This window comes from Misgurnus anguillicaudatus, chromosome 7 (genome assembly GCF_027580225.2).
Source record: "Misgurnus anguillicaudatus chromosome 7, ASM2758022v2, whole genome shotgun sequence".
In the NCBI taxonomy this organism is placed as follows: domain Eukaryota; kingdom Metazoa; phylum Chordata; class Actinopteri; order Cypriniformes; family Cobitidae; genus Misgurnus; species Misgurnus anguillicaudatus.
Window position 1 is genome coordinate 18,805,374 of NC_073343.2, and position 12,559 is coordinate 18,817,932.

Below are 12,559 nucleotides of genomic sequence, written 5' to 3' on the forward strand. Positions count from 1 at the left end.
GCGAGTGCGGGGATTCCCGGGGAACCCTGAAGTGCCGGTGTCTGTACAAACCGGTCCGGGCGGAATCCTTTTGGTTCCGCCCCGCATAGTCACTCCGTGACAACTGTTTGCGTTTTTTTTCTCCTCAATGTTCAATACCCTTTTGCCATTAAGCACACAGTGACTTTAATTTATAAAATATATGCTTAAGTTTTAATACCTGTACAAAACAAATGTAAAATCAACTTGTGTAAATTGTCATTCTATTTAATAGATTGTTCATGAATTGTCTTTAAATGCATTGTGATTTCGGTAACACTTTACAATAAAGTTCATTAGTTAATGTATTAACTAACTTGAACAAACCATAAGCAATACATTTGTTACAGTATTTATTCATCTTTGTTAATGTTAGTTAATAAAAATTTAAGCTTTAATTGCTTGTTCATGTTAGTTCTGTAATGATACAATAAAGTGGAGGAGGCAAGCGCAGACGATCAACACAGTTTTATTAATAATGATGGTAAATATAATGAAACAACAGAGTGAATGACTGAGTCCAGAATGTTGGCAATGGTGAACGAAGGTCTACGGTGGTGTGAAGAGTGTTGAATGGTGAAGTCGGTGATGAGTGTGATGATGGCCAGTGGATAGAACCAGGAACAAACCAAACACTCACACGGAGACGACAACACGAACACAAATCCAACACGACGACGAGAGACGATAATCCAAGTGATGCAGCAACATGAAATGAGGATCTGACAACAGGGAGAGAACAGGGTGAGTATTTGTAGCTGATGGGTGATGAGGATCAGCTGGAGCGAGGCAATCATACACAGGTGACAACACTTAATCAAACGAGCACATGGCAGAGGTAAGTGAACAAACATACACACACACATGACACGGAGGAAACAGGATTTCCTACCGTGACAGTACCCCCTCCCCTAGGAACGCCCCTTGGCGTTCCCAGCCTGCTTTACCTGAAGATTGTAATCATCAATAAGGCGGTGATCCAGTATGTCCCGAGCAGGAACCCACCTTCTCTCCTCCGGACCGTAACCTTCCCAATCCACCAAGTACTGAAAACCGCGTCCCCTCCGTCTAGAGTCCAGAATACGATTGACCGAATACGTGGTTTCCCCATTAACGATACGAGGCGGGGGGGGAACCGGGGCAGGCGGATTAAGACGGGAAAAAAATCACCGGTTTAATTTTGGACACATGAAAGACGGGGTGAACCCTCCTGTACGCAGGAGGAAGGCTAAGACGCACTGTTACCGGATTAATGATTTTGGTAACAGAAAACGGGCCAATAAATTTGGGCGCAAGCTTATTCGAAACGGAACGCATCAGAATGTTCTGGGTTGAAAGCCACACTCTTTGACCGACGACGTAACGGGGAGGCTTCGACCGGTGGCGATCGGCCTTAGCCTTGGTGCGCGACCTTGCCTGGAGTAGAGCTCTACGAGCTCTGGTCCAGGTGCGGTGACACCTCTGGACTAGTGCGTTTGCGGAGGGGACCGACACCTCGGATTCAGTACTAACAAAATTATGTGGTTGGTACCCTAAACTACACTTAAATGGAGACATGCCCGTAGATGACACTGGCAGAGAATTGTGTGCGTACTCCACAATTGAGAGTTGTTGACACCAGGATGAAGGATTGTTGGATGCCAAACACCGCAATGTCCTTTCGACATCCTGATTGGCTCGCTCGGTTTGACCATTGCTCTGGGGATGGAACCCGGAAGAAAGACTAACAGTCGCTCCTAACAATTTACAAAACTCTCGCCAGAATTTGGACACAAATTGGGGACCCCTGTCAGAAACCACGTCTGTCGGAAGGCCATGTATACGGAAGACGTGGTCAATGACAGTTACCGCTGTTTCCTTGGCTGATGGCAATTTGGGCAAGGGGATGAAATGAGCCGCCTTCGAGAACCGGTCCACTACGGTTAAAATCACTGTATTACCCTTGGAGGGTGGGAGGGCGGTAATAAAATCTAACGAGATGTGGGACCAGGGTCTCGAAGGGACAGACAGCGGTAAGAGTAACCCATCTGGAGGTCGATTGGAAGTCTTACCAACAGCACAAACCGAGCAAGCCAAGACGAAGTCGTGGACATCATGAGCCATACCAGGCCACCAAAATCGTTGCTTGACTAGAAATCTAGTTCTACTAACCCCTGGGTGACAAGCAACACTGGAACAATGACCCCACTGGAGAACGTCTGACCGTAACCCCTCCGGCACAAATAAACGGTTCGGTGGGCAACGAGCCGGGGGCGTTACCCCTTCTAAGGCAGTCAACACCTTCGATTCGACCTCCCATCTGAGCGCGGAGATAATGATGGTCTCCGGTAAAATGGGCTCGGGAGTAGCAGTACAATCGGAACGCTCAAAAAGACGGGATAAAGCATCGGGTTTGATGTTTTTGGAACCCGGCCGGTAAGAAAGTGTAAAATCGAAACGACCAAAAAACAATGCCCACCGAGCCTGCCTGGAGTTAAGTCTTTTAGCAGTTCTAATGTATTCGAGATTCTTATGGTCCGTCCATACAATGAAGGGTACACCCGACCCTTCAAGCCAGTGACGCCACTCCTCCAGTGCTAATTTGACGGCCAACAACTCCCGATTGCCAATGTCATAGTTAACTTCCGCAGGAGATAAACGATGAGAATAATACGCGCAAGGATGAACCTTTCCGTCTGAGGATGCGCGCTGGGATAACACTGCTCCTACCCCCACCTCTGACGCGTCGACCTCCACTATGAATTGACGTGAGCGATCAGGGGTGACAAGAATAGGAGCTGAAACAAAGCAGCTTTTCAGTTTGGCAAACGCAGCCTCAGCTGCGTCTGACCACCTGAACGTCAAACTAGGGGAGGTCAAAGCGGTCAGAGGCGCGGCTAGTTGGCTGAAATTGCGAATAAAACGCCGATAAAAATTGGCGAACCCCAGAAATCTCTGCAGGGCCTTGCGAGACTCTGGGGATGGCCAATCTACCACAGCCTTAACCTTCTCAGGATCCATGCGAACACCCTCAGTCGAAATGATGTGTCCTAGAAAAGAAACAGACTGTGCATGAAAAACGCATTTCTCCGCCTTGACAAACAATCCATTCTCTAGCAACCGCAGAAGCACTCGTCGTACGTGTTGCACGTGTTCCTGGAGAGACGAAGAAAAAATCTATATGTCATCCAGGTAAACATATATGAACTGATCGACCATGTCTCGCAACACGTCATTAACGAGTGCTTGGAAGACTGCCGGCGAGTTAGATAGACCGAAAGGCATCACGCAGTACTCAAAATGGCCACGAGGGGTGTTAAAAGCAGTCTTCCATTCGTCCCCCTCCCTAATGCGGACCAAATGATAAGCGTTACGTAAGTCCAATTTAGTTAAAACGGCCGCTCCCTGCAACCTCTCAAAAGCTGAAGACATAAGCGGCAAAGGATAAGTATTCTTTACCGTTATGTTGTTCAACCCTCGGTAGTCAATACAAGGTCGCAGAGATCCGTCCTTCTTTCCCACAAAAAAGAACCCCGCCCCCGCTGGAGAAGAGGAAGGGCGAATGAACCCCGTTGCTAGAGAACTGGATATATATATTTCTCCATGGCCGCCGTCTCAGGAATAGACAAGGAATATAACTTGCCCTTAGGCGGAGAGGTACCTGGCAATAACTCTATCGCACAGTCATAGGGACGATGAGGAGGAAGAGAATCAGCCCGCGACTTACTGAACACCTCCTTCAGGTCGTGGTACTCCGCGGGCACGTTAGTCAAATCCACTGCTTCCCCCTGAAACACAGACTCAGAAACATTAACACCAGCAGACAAAAGACAAGACAAATGACACTCCTCGCTCCAGCTAACCACAGATCCGAGACGCCAATCGATCCTGGGGTTGTGTTTATGGAGCCAAGTGTGACCGAGAACAATGGGAGTCTGAGGTGAGTCTGTGATGAGGAATGAAATCTTCTCCGTATGGTTACCAGATGTGATGAGTGAAACAGGAATGGTGGTCTGAGTGATGACTGGAAACTTGTGTCCATCAAGTGCAAAAGGTGCAATGGGGTGTTTGAGAGAGGTGAGAGGAATCTTGGTCTTACATGCGAAATTAAAGTCCATGAAACTGCCCTCGGCCCCAGAATCCACCAAAGCGTGTTGATCCAGTGTGTGAGTAGACCACCGTAGTCTCACCGGAAGGAGTGTCGATGTAGATGAGGTCTTCCTGGCAGAGATCCCACCCGATAGTAGCCTCAGATTTACTATCGGGCTTGATCTTTTACTGGGCAGCGCTGGATGTGATGTTCTGGACTGCCACAGTATAAACACAGTCCATGGGATCTCCGCCTGTTCCTCTCCTCCCGGGAGAGCCGAGCTCGCCCCACCTGCATGGGTTCCAGATCTCCAGGTGGGCTGACCGCAACCTCTGGCCGCCGATGCTTAACCTCGGGACTGGTTGTGCGAGTGGTTCTCCCCCTCCGTCTGGCGGCTTGGTCTAGCTGGTTGTCAATACGGATAGTGAGATCGATTAATCCATTGAGTGAAGATGGAAGTTCCACTGCTCGAATCTCCTGTTGGATGCGGTCAGCCAACCCATGCAGGAAATGATCCCACTGCGCCTCTTCGTTCCACTTACACTCCGCCGCCAGGGTGCGGAACTCGATGGAGTAATCAGATACGGACCTCTCTTCCTGACGTAGGTCCGCTAACAGTCTGGCCACCTCTCTCCCGGCGACGGAGCGGTCGAAGACCCGTTTCATCTCCTCCGAGAGGGCGTGGAACGAAGAACAGCAGCTGTCGTGGTTCTCCCACACCGCCGTCCCCCAGAGGGCAGCCTTCCCCGTGAGCAAGGAGAGCACGAACGCCACTTTCACTTCCTCGGTGGTAAACGTGCGGGGCTGCAATGCGAAATGCAAAGAACAATGAGAGAGAAATGATCGACAAAATTTCGGCTCACCTGCATACTTCTCCGGAATCGGAAGGCGTGGTTCGGACTGGGGAATACCCCCGGTGGCGATCGGCGGTGTGGGTGGCGTGGGGGGCGCAATGGGTGGCGATGGATGTTGTTGTTGAGCCTGAAGGGCGAGCTCGGAAACCTTCGTCACCATTGCTTGGAAGGCTCGACCCATCTCATCTATCGCCTTGTCCTGGCGATCCATACGACCCACAGCTCTCTGTAAAAACTCTTCTAGATGAGATGGGGAGCGATCGCCTGCTGCCTCCATGATGGTCAGATCCTTCTGTAATGATACAATAAAGTGGAGGAGGCAAGCGCAGACGATCAACACAGTTTTATTAATAATGATGGTAAATATAATGAAACAACAGAGTGAATGACTGAGTCCAGAATGTTGGCAATGGTGAACGAAGGTCTACGGTGGTGTGAAGAGTGTTGAATGGTGAAGTCGGTGATGAGTGTGATGATGGCCAGTGGATAGAACCAGGAACAAACCAAACACTCACACGGAGACGACAACACGAACACAAATCCAACACGACGACGAGAGACGATAATCCAAGTGATGCAGCAACATGAAATGAGGATCTGACAACAGGGAGAGAACAGGGTGAGTATTTGTAGCTGATGGGTGATGAGGATCAGCTGGAGCGAGGCAATCATACACAGGTGACAACACTTAATCAAACGAGCACATGGCAGAGGTGAGTGAACAAACAAACATACACACACACATGACATGGAGGAAACAGAGGATTTCCTACCGTGACAAGTTCAGAGTGCATTAACTAATGTTAACAAGATTTTAATAAAGTAATTGTTGAAATTAACATTAACAAAGATTAATAAAGGCTGTATAAGTGCAGTTCATTATTAGTTCATGTTGACTAATGTAGCTGACTAGTGTTGACTAATGAACCTTATTGTAAAGTGTTACCGTGATTTCTTTTCATCATTTCAGACACATGTAAAAGTTACTAAAAATTAATACTGCATATACTGTACAGTATCTATGCGTAAGGGAAATAACTTAAACAAAATTTTTAATGTATAGTGTAATTAAGAGTTTAGCTGTTTAATACAGAGATGCAATTTATTTATATATATTATTTATATATAAACGTATGTATGTTTATTAAAAAGTGAAAATGCTTAATGGAAATAATGAAATAACTAAATGGTTGAATGTAATGAGACATTTTAAATGTAAACTAAAGTTTTGCTGTCTAATACAGAATAAAGAGATGTGATTTTAAGTAATTTTTATAGATTTATATTTCTGTATAATACAATTAATAAATAGTAAACTTTTATAATTTTCTAGATCGGTTATAATTTCTTATCAATAATAAATTACTCATAATAATAAAGAACCTTTAATGGTTCTAAATAGAACCATCTAACTTTGATTCAAAGAACCATTTGGGGTTCTTTTTAATGAACCTATTAAAGTGGTTCTATATTGAACCATTTAGGGGTTCCATATATGAAGCGGGTGATAGAACCATTTCTGGTTCGATATAGAACCATTTTTTTTAAGAGTGTACCGTATTTCCAAACTATAAGCTGCACCGGAGTATAAGCCGCATCATTCAAAAATGCGTCATGAAGACAAAATAACATAAGTCACAGTGGGCTATACGTCACGTTTATTTAGAAAAATATTTTAAAAAATCCAAGCCGAAAAACAGACATTTAGGGCCCTATTTTAACGATCTAAGCGCATTGTCTAAAGCGCACAGCGCAACGTCTAAATGGACGTGTCCGAATCCACTTTTGCTAATTTAACGACAGGAAAAATGGTCTGTGCGCCGAGTGCATGGTCGAAAAAGGTTCGTCCTATTGTAATGGGAGTATTTTGGGCGTAACGTGCAGTAAACCAATGAGAGTCTCAGCTCTCATCCCCTTTAAAAGCCTGTTGTGCTGGCGCTATGTCTAATCTCTATTTAGATGACGAACTTTGTAAACTGAAAAACTAAGCGGAGGAAGAAGATCCCCAGTTTAAGATTAATGTTAAATAATTGTGTTGTTTTTCACTTGTATTGAAATTGTAATTTTTTTATTAAAACCTTTAAAACCCGTTTTCTTTTAGTCATTGAAGTAAAAAAGCAGGCTTGTAATTGCTTTAAATGTATGGCTATCCAATATAATCACAAATAATTTACAAGTATGTAAGATAAGGTTTGTACTTGTAAAAATACTTTATTTGTAACAAACAGGAGATAAAGAATTTACAAACGTCTCTCCTCACGTTTCAGCACTTTGGAGAGCGTTTTTTTTTTAAGCATTACTTAAAAATGTTTCTCATCTCACCATATCCGCAGGTACAGAGTCATCATATACAATAAATCCGCAAGGTAGCATTTAAAAAAAAAAAAACATTAAAAAACAGATGCATTTGTTTAAAGCAAAGCATTTATTTACTTACCAGGCTACAGGTGAAAGCAGCTCTTTGTGCCTTTTAACGTCTCATAATTAGTCCTCATTTATGTCTAAGAGACTCAATAATAATCTTTTACTTTCAATCCTTTAATCTTTCATATTTAAAAGCATTTTTGTGCTGCTGCGCATTCATGTACTTTGTGATAAGAAACCCGCGTTGTCGTCCCGTTTATAGGCGCATATTACTAATGCGCTCTTTAAATAACATAAAACACATTAGCTGCCTCAAAATAGCAACGCGCCAACAATGCGCCTGAACACACCTCGTTTTCAGACCAGAACGCCCATGGGCGCAAAAGGGGGTGCAAATGCATTTGCTATTTAAACAACGCGGCGCTAAACGCTGCATTGCACCGGGTGTAAGATAGAGCCCTAATCTGGAAAGGCAAGTTATTTAAACGATAAACCATAGCATACAGAATTTACCTGGAAGCTTGATTAACCGAACAAGCCAACTAGTGTGAAGTTCGCATACTCGTCATTCCGCGTCACTGAATCCATTGAATTACATAAATACAGAAGCAGCATATGGCGGACTCTCACGGCTGTAGACGGTAATGTTGTCTCTTGCCTCATATATGTCAAGATTAATTCATATTGACTTACAAGGCGCACCTGACTATAAGACGCACCACCAGCCAAGAAAAAAACGCGGCTTATAGAACAAAAAATACGGTATAAACAAGATGGGGAAACAGGAGATCATAATTCACTGGCATATTTGCCCTTTCTAACTGATTTCAATTATTTATGATTTACATGATGTACAAATTTTTTTTTGCCTCTACTTATAATCTCAGTGGTAAAAAATTATTCAATATATAATTACATTTTTTGCTTAATGTAATTGTGCATTTTTAATTATTGTTACTGTATCAAACCCTACAGTTCCAGGTGCATAATAGATGTATCAGTTAATGAAAAGCTGTTTCACACAAAGGAGGGTTTTTGTAATAGACAGAGGTGATGGTGATCATTGTGTTATATGCTGCACAGAAATACATTGCACTGTCATTAGATAAGGTGTTATCGATAGTTATGGTCCCGTTTTTTCTTCCATCTCCCTTTAGTTTGATCTTGTCTTTAAATTCAGGTTCTGGGTTTTCATATTGAAGATTAAGGAATCACATAAAACTAAATCATGTAGTTTCCTGTTTATACCAAAGAATGCGATCATAATTTGGTACATTATGACTACACGTGATTACAGCGGTTTCATCTTGCTTCTTTAAGAGATCACCAGGAGTTTGGAAAACATCAGCAAGACAGGAAGCTGTAAGAGAAAAACTGTGTAAATGTAATGCATAAAACAATGCAGATGTTAGCTAAAATATTAAATTAGACAGAATTACCTGAAAGGTAAAACAGAGAAATTAAAAAACTTAAAGAAATGCCCGTCATGGTTGTTTTTTGTGCCGAGTGTCACTACTATGAGTGACACTACTATGAAAGGCAATCCGAGGGACATGTGCGGAAGGAAATGATGTGATATTTTGGAGCACTGGTTAGTTGTAATGTACAAACGGAAGGATTCGAGAGAGAAAGCAGAATGATGATTTGGTTTAGCATACCATTAATCTTTTTTTTCACATTTTTCATAGTTTGGATTTAATAATGATGGAGATATAGCTCCCTCTACTGTTTTGAAACGGAGTTCATCAGTTCATCAAATGCTGGGAGCAAATCAAACTTTGTACCCTTCTGCAGGTGATACATAGTGGATGTGTTGAACTGTGTAATAGTGTTAGAGAGCACAGACTATTTGTATTGATGTTTTGACTATATCTACCACTGTGCATACTAGCTGCACAGAAATACACTCCACTGTCATTATCAGACAGATCTTTTATGACTAGTTGACCATACTGGGATGCATCTCCTTTTATATCAATTTTGTTTTTAAAATCCTCCTCTGGTTGACTAGCCTTATATAGCAGATGTCCCAATAATGTTAACCCATGGCTGGGGGTTTGTTTGTACCAAAGTATCACATTGTAGCTCGATATGCTGTGTTTGCACTCAAGCTGGCCATCAGCTCCATTTGTTTTAAATAAATCTGAAGGACTCTGAGTGACTGTGTTACTACAGACAGAACCTGTAATAAAAGATAGAGTATGTAAATCATCACCACAACAAAATTGTTTATATAGGCTGAAAAATAGCATTAGCCATTTAGTTTGTACATAAATGAAATAATACCTGTTAGCCAGAGCACTGTAACAGCAACAATAAGACAAACTCTGATCATCTTGATTTGTGCTAGTCAGAGAAAGTCTACTACAAAGATGTCACACTACTAAACATCATTTGCTTTGTAAGGTGTTTCATGAACTGCCGCCACCTGGATGTGAAGTTAAAATGACACCTGCTTCTTAGCTTGATTTCAGGTTTTAGTGGTTAATGCGTAAGCTAACAGTTAACAGTGAACTTGGGTCATGTGACATTCTAAGCCTATAGTGTAATAGCCCTGTGTTTATTGACTTGCTAGATAACATGCTGCATCCCAATTTGCATACTTTCCATCCTAAATAGTCTTCAGAGTCTGAGTTAGGGGTTGTGCACACCAAAACGGAAAAACTGCCGAGTGCCGGTTTTCAGCATGGAAAAAACCCGCTAGCTGATGGCTTATTTGAAAAACGCCAAGCTTCTATTGGAAACAATTGAATATGCGCCTGCTGCGGGCGTAAAAGCTTTGGTGTGCACACCCCCTTAGTGTGTCTCAAATCCTCTTGTAGGCTACACTCTCAGAAAGGATGTGTTAATTTTTTACACATCTTTGTGCGTTAAGCTTTTAACACATTATGTGTCATTTTAACACATTATGTGTCATTTTATGTTGATTTTGTGTTAAAATATAACACATTTTGTGTTAAAAGTGTTGATTCAATAACACAGTGATGGGTGAAATCTGGGACAACGCATTTAGTGTGTCGTCCCACAATCAACACTAATGTGTCACATATGTTCTAACAGTGTACCTGCTACTGGTCTGCAATTTCCATTGAAATTTTGAAGTGCAAATTTATGTATACACTGCATTGGCTGATATTGCACACAACTCTTGATGAATGGCTGGAGCCTATAGTGTGCTGTAATGAATATATACATTTTATTATATAATAAAGTTGCATAAGAAATGTTACCAAAGGATAAAACATTCAATTTGATTAGTCAGTGTGATTGTTCATACAATGGTAACAATAAACAATTCTTTGCAACATTTATTATTCTAAATCTGTTTTAATTGGGATTATGATCCTGTCTCATTTTTTATCAGGCCTAGATATAGTGCGTTAATTTACTGGAACTGAATCAAAAACCACAGGTGTTGAGAGGGTAGTAAATATGCTTCAAACAAAACTTTTGAAAGAGACGTTTTTGTACAAGACAGAAACGATTTTGAGCACTGTGTAATATGCTGCACAGAAATACACTGCACTGTCTAACAGTTTGATAGATTTGATAGTCAGAGTGCCTTTATCCCTTGCATCTCCATCCAGTTTAATAGTTTTATCAAATTCAGGCTCTTTATTCTCATCCTTAAAATTGAGATATCCCATGAGTTTGAATCCCAGCATATCTTGACTTTGTTTATACCACAGCAGTCGGTTATAGTTCTGTATTTTGTGTTCACATTTGATTACAGCAGATTCATCTTGTTTCTTTATTAGGTCACCAGGACTCTGGTCAACAGTATTACCTAGACAGACAACTGCAGAAAAAGGAGTATATAGTAATGTTTAGGTTATAATAATCTGTATAAAATCTAATTATATTTAAAGTAAATCCAAATTTGTTTACCTGTTAATCCCAGCAGGTATGCAGATATGCTAAGGAAAGAGTTCATTGTTGGCTCTTTGTGCTATGTGTCTCTGCTATGAATTAAGAGCAGGAGGAAGTGATGTAATCTGAAGCAGTAAACAGGTGGGTCACAAGTCGGTTCTGATATGGTCAAGCATGGCAAAGAGAAAAGAAAACTAAGTTTTAGTTGAGATTCAAAATCTAAGTGCCTCTTACATTCTTGTAAATTAGCATTTTTATCAGACTCATAATTTCATTGTTATTTAACAAAGTGACTGTATTAATCTGCAAAACCCTCTACATCAGGGATGGGCAACTTTGATAATGACGAGGACCAGCATTTTTCTCCTTTATACCAAGGGGACCAGAACCACACGCAAAAATTAAATCATTCTTAATTTTCTTTATTAAGAAACCACAATACACAAAGAACTGGTCTTTAAAGATTTTAACTATAAAACTTAGCAATTATGCTAATTCTAAATCATAACTTTATTTTCAGTGCGCAAAGCATTTTTAGATAAAACTTCTTAACTGCATTGCTTTAACATCTGTAACAAGCAGGGCACTTCTATATTAGTATAGAGGAGTTTCTCCGGCCCTCAAAGAACAAAATTATTTAAAATAAATAATACATAAATTCAAAACAAAATATATAAAAAATGTATATTACAATGTATTTTACCTTTCAAATCTGAGAGCAATTATGGCCCGAGTCCGACCCGTCACCCAAACCAGTGGCATTGTTTTTAACCCGACTGGACTCAAATGTAAACTTACGTGTGCAGTCTGCAGCCCGGTGGCCTCGCAAGCAATTTGGCGAGCTGCTCCATTTGTTTACATGACGGTGACACCCAGGTAACTGCTAAAACGTACATTTAAAATAATCTGACATGTCTGTCTCAATGAAAATTTACCTATCGCCAGCCACACAATGTCCAAGCGCTCTTGGCAGAGGAGAGGTTTGAAAAGGACATTAACACATTGTTACATTCATTTTAAATAACCGAGACCCGATTACTGTACCCGACCCGTGTCCGAGGCACGCACGAAACTTTTAGACCCGAACCTGATCGGATCTCGGGTCGGACCTCGGGTTTTCGGACTAGTGATGAGCGAGTCACTCGAAACTCGGATCATTTAACCCGATCCCTAAAATGACTTGAGAACCATGAGTCCTTAGTGACCATTAACCCGAGTCAGTTGAGTCCTCTCAGATTTTGCTTTAAAAATGAGAAATTGGATCAAACACAAAGCTCTTCAAATGTTTACAACAGAATTACAACACATAACTCTACATAAGCTGCCATATGTTCTATAACTTGCAACAACGAGTTCATTTACATCACCAAATGTCGACTGGGGG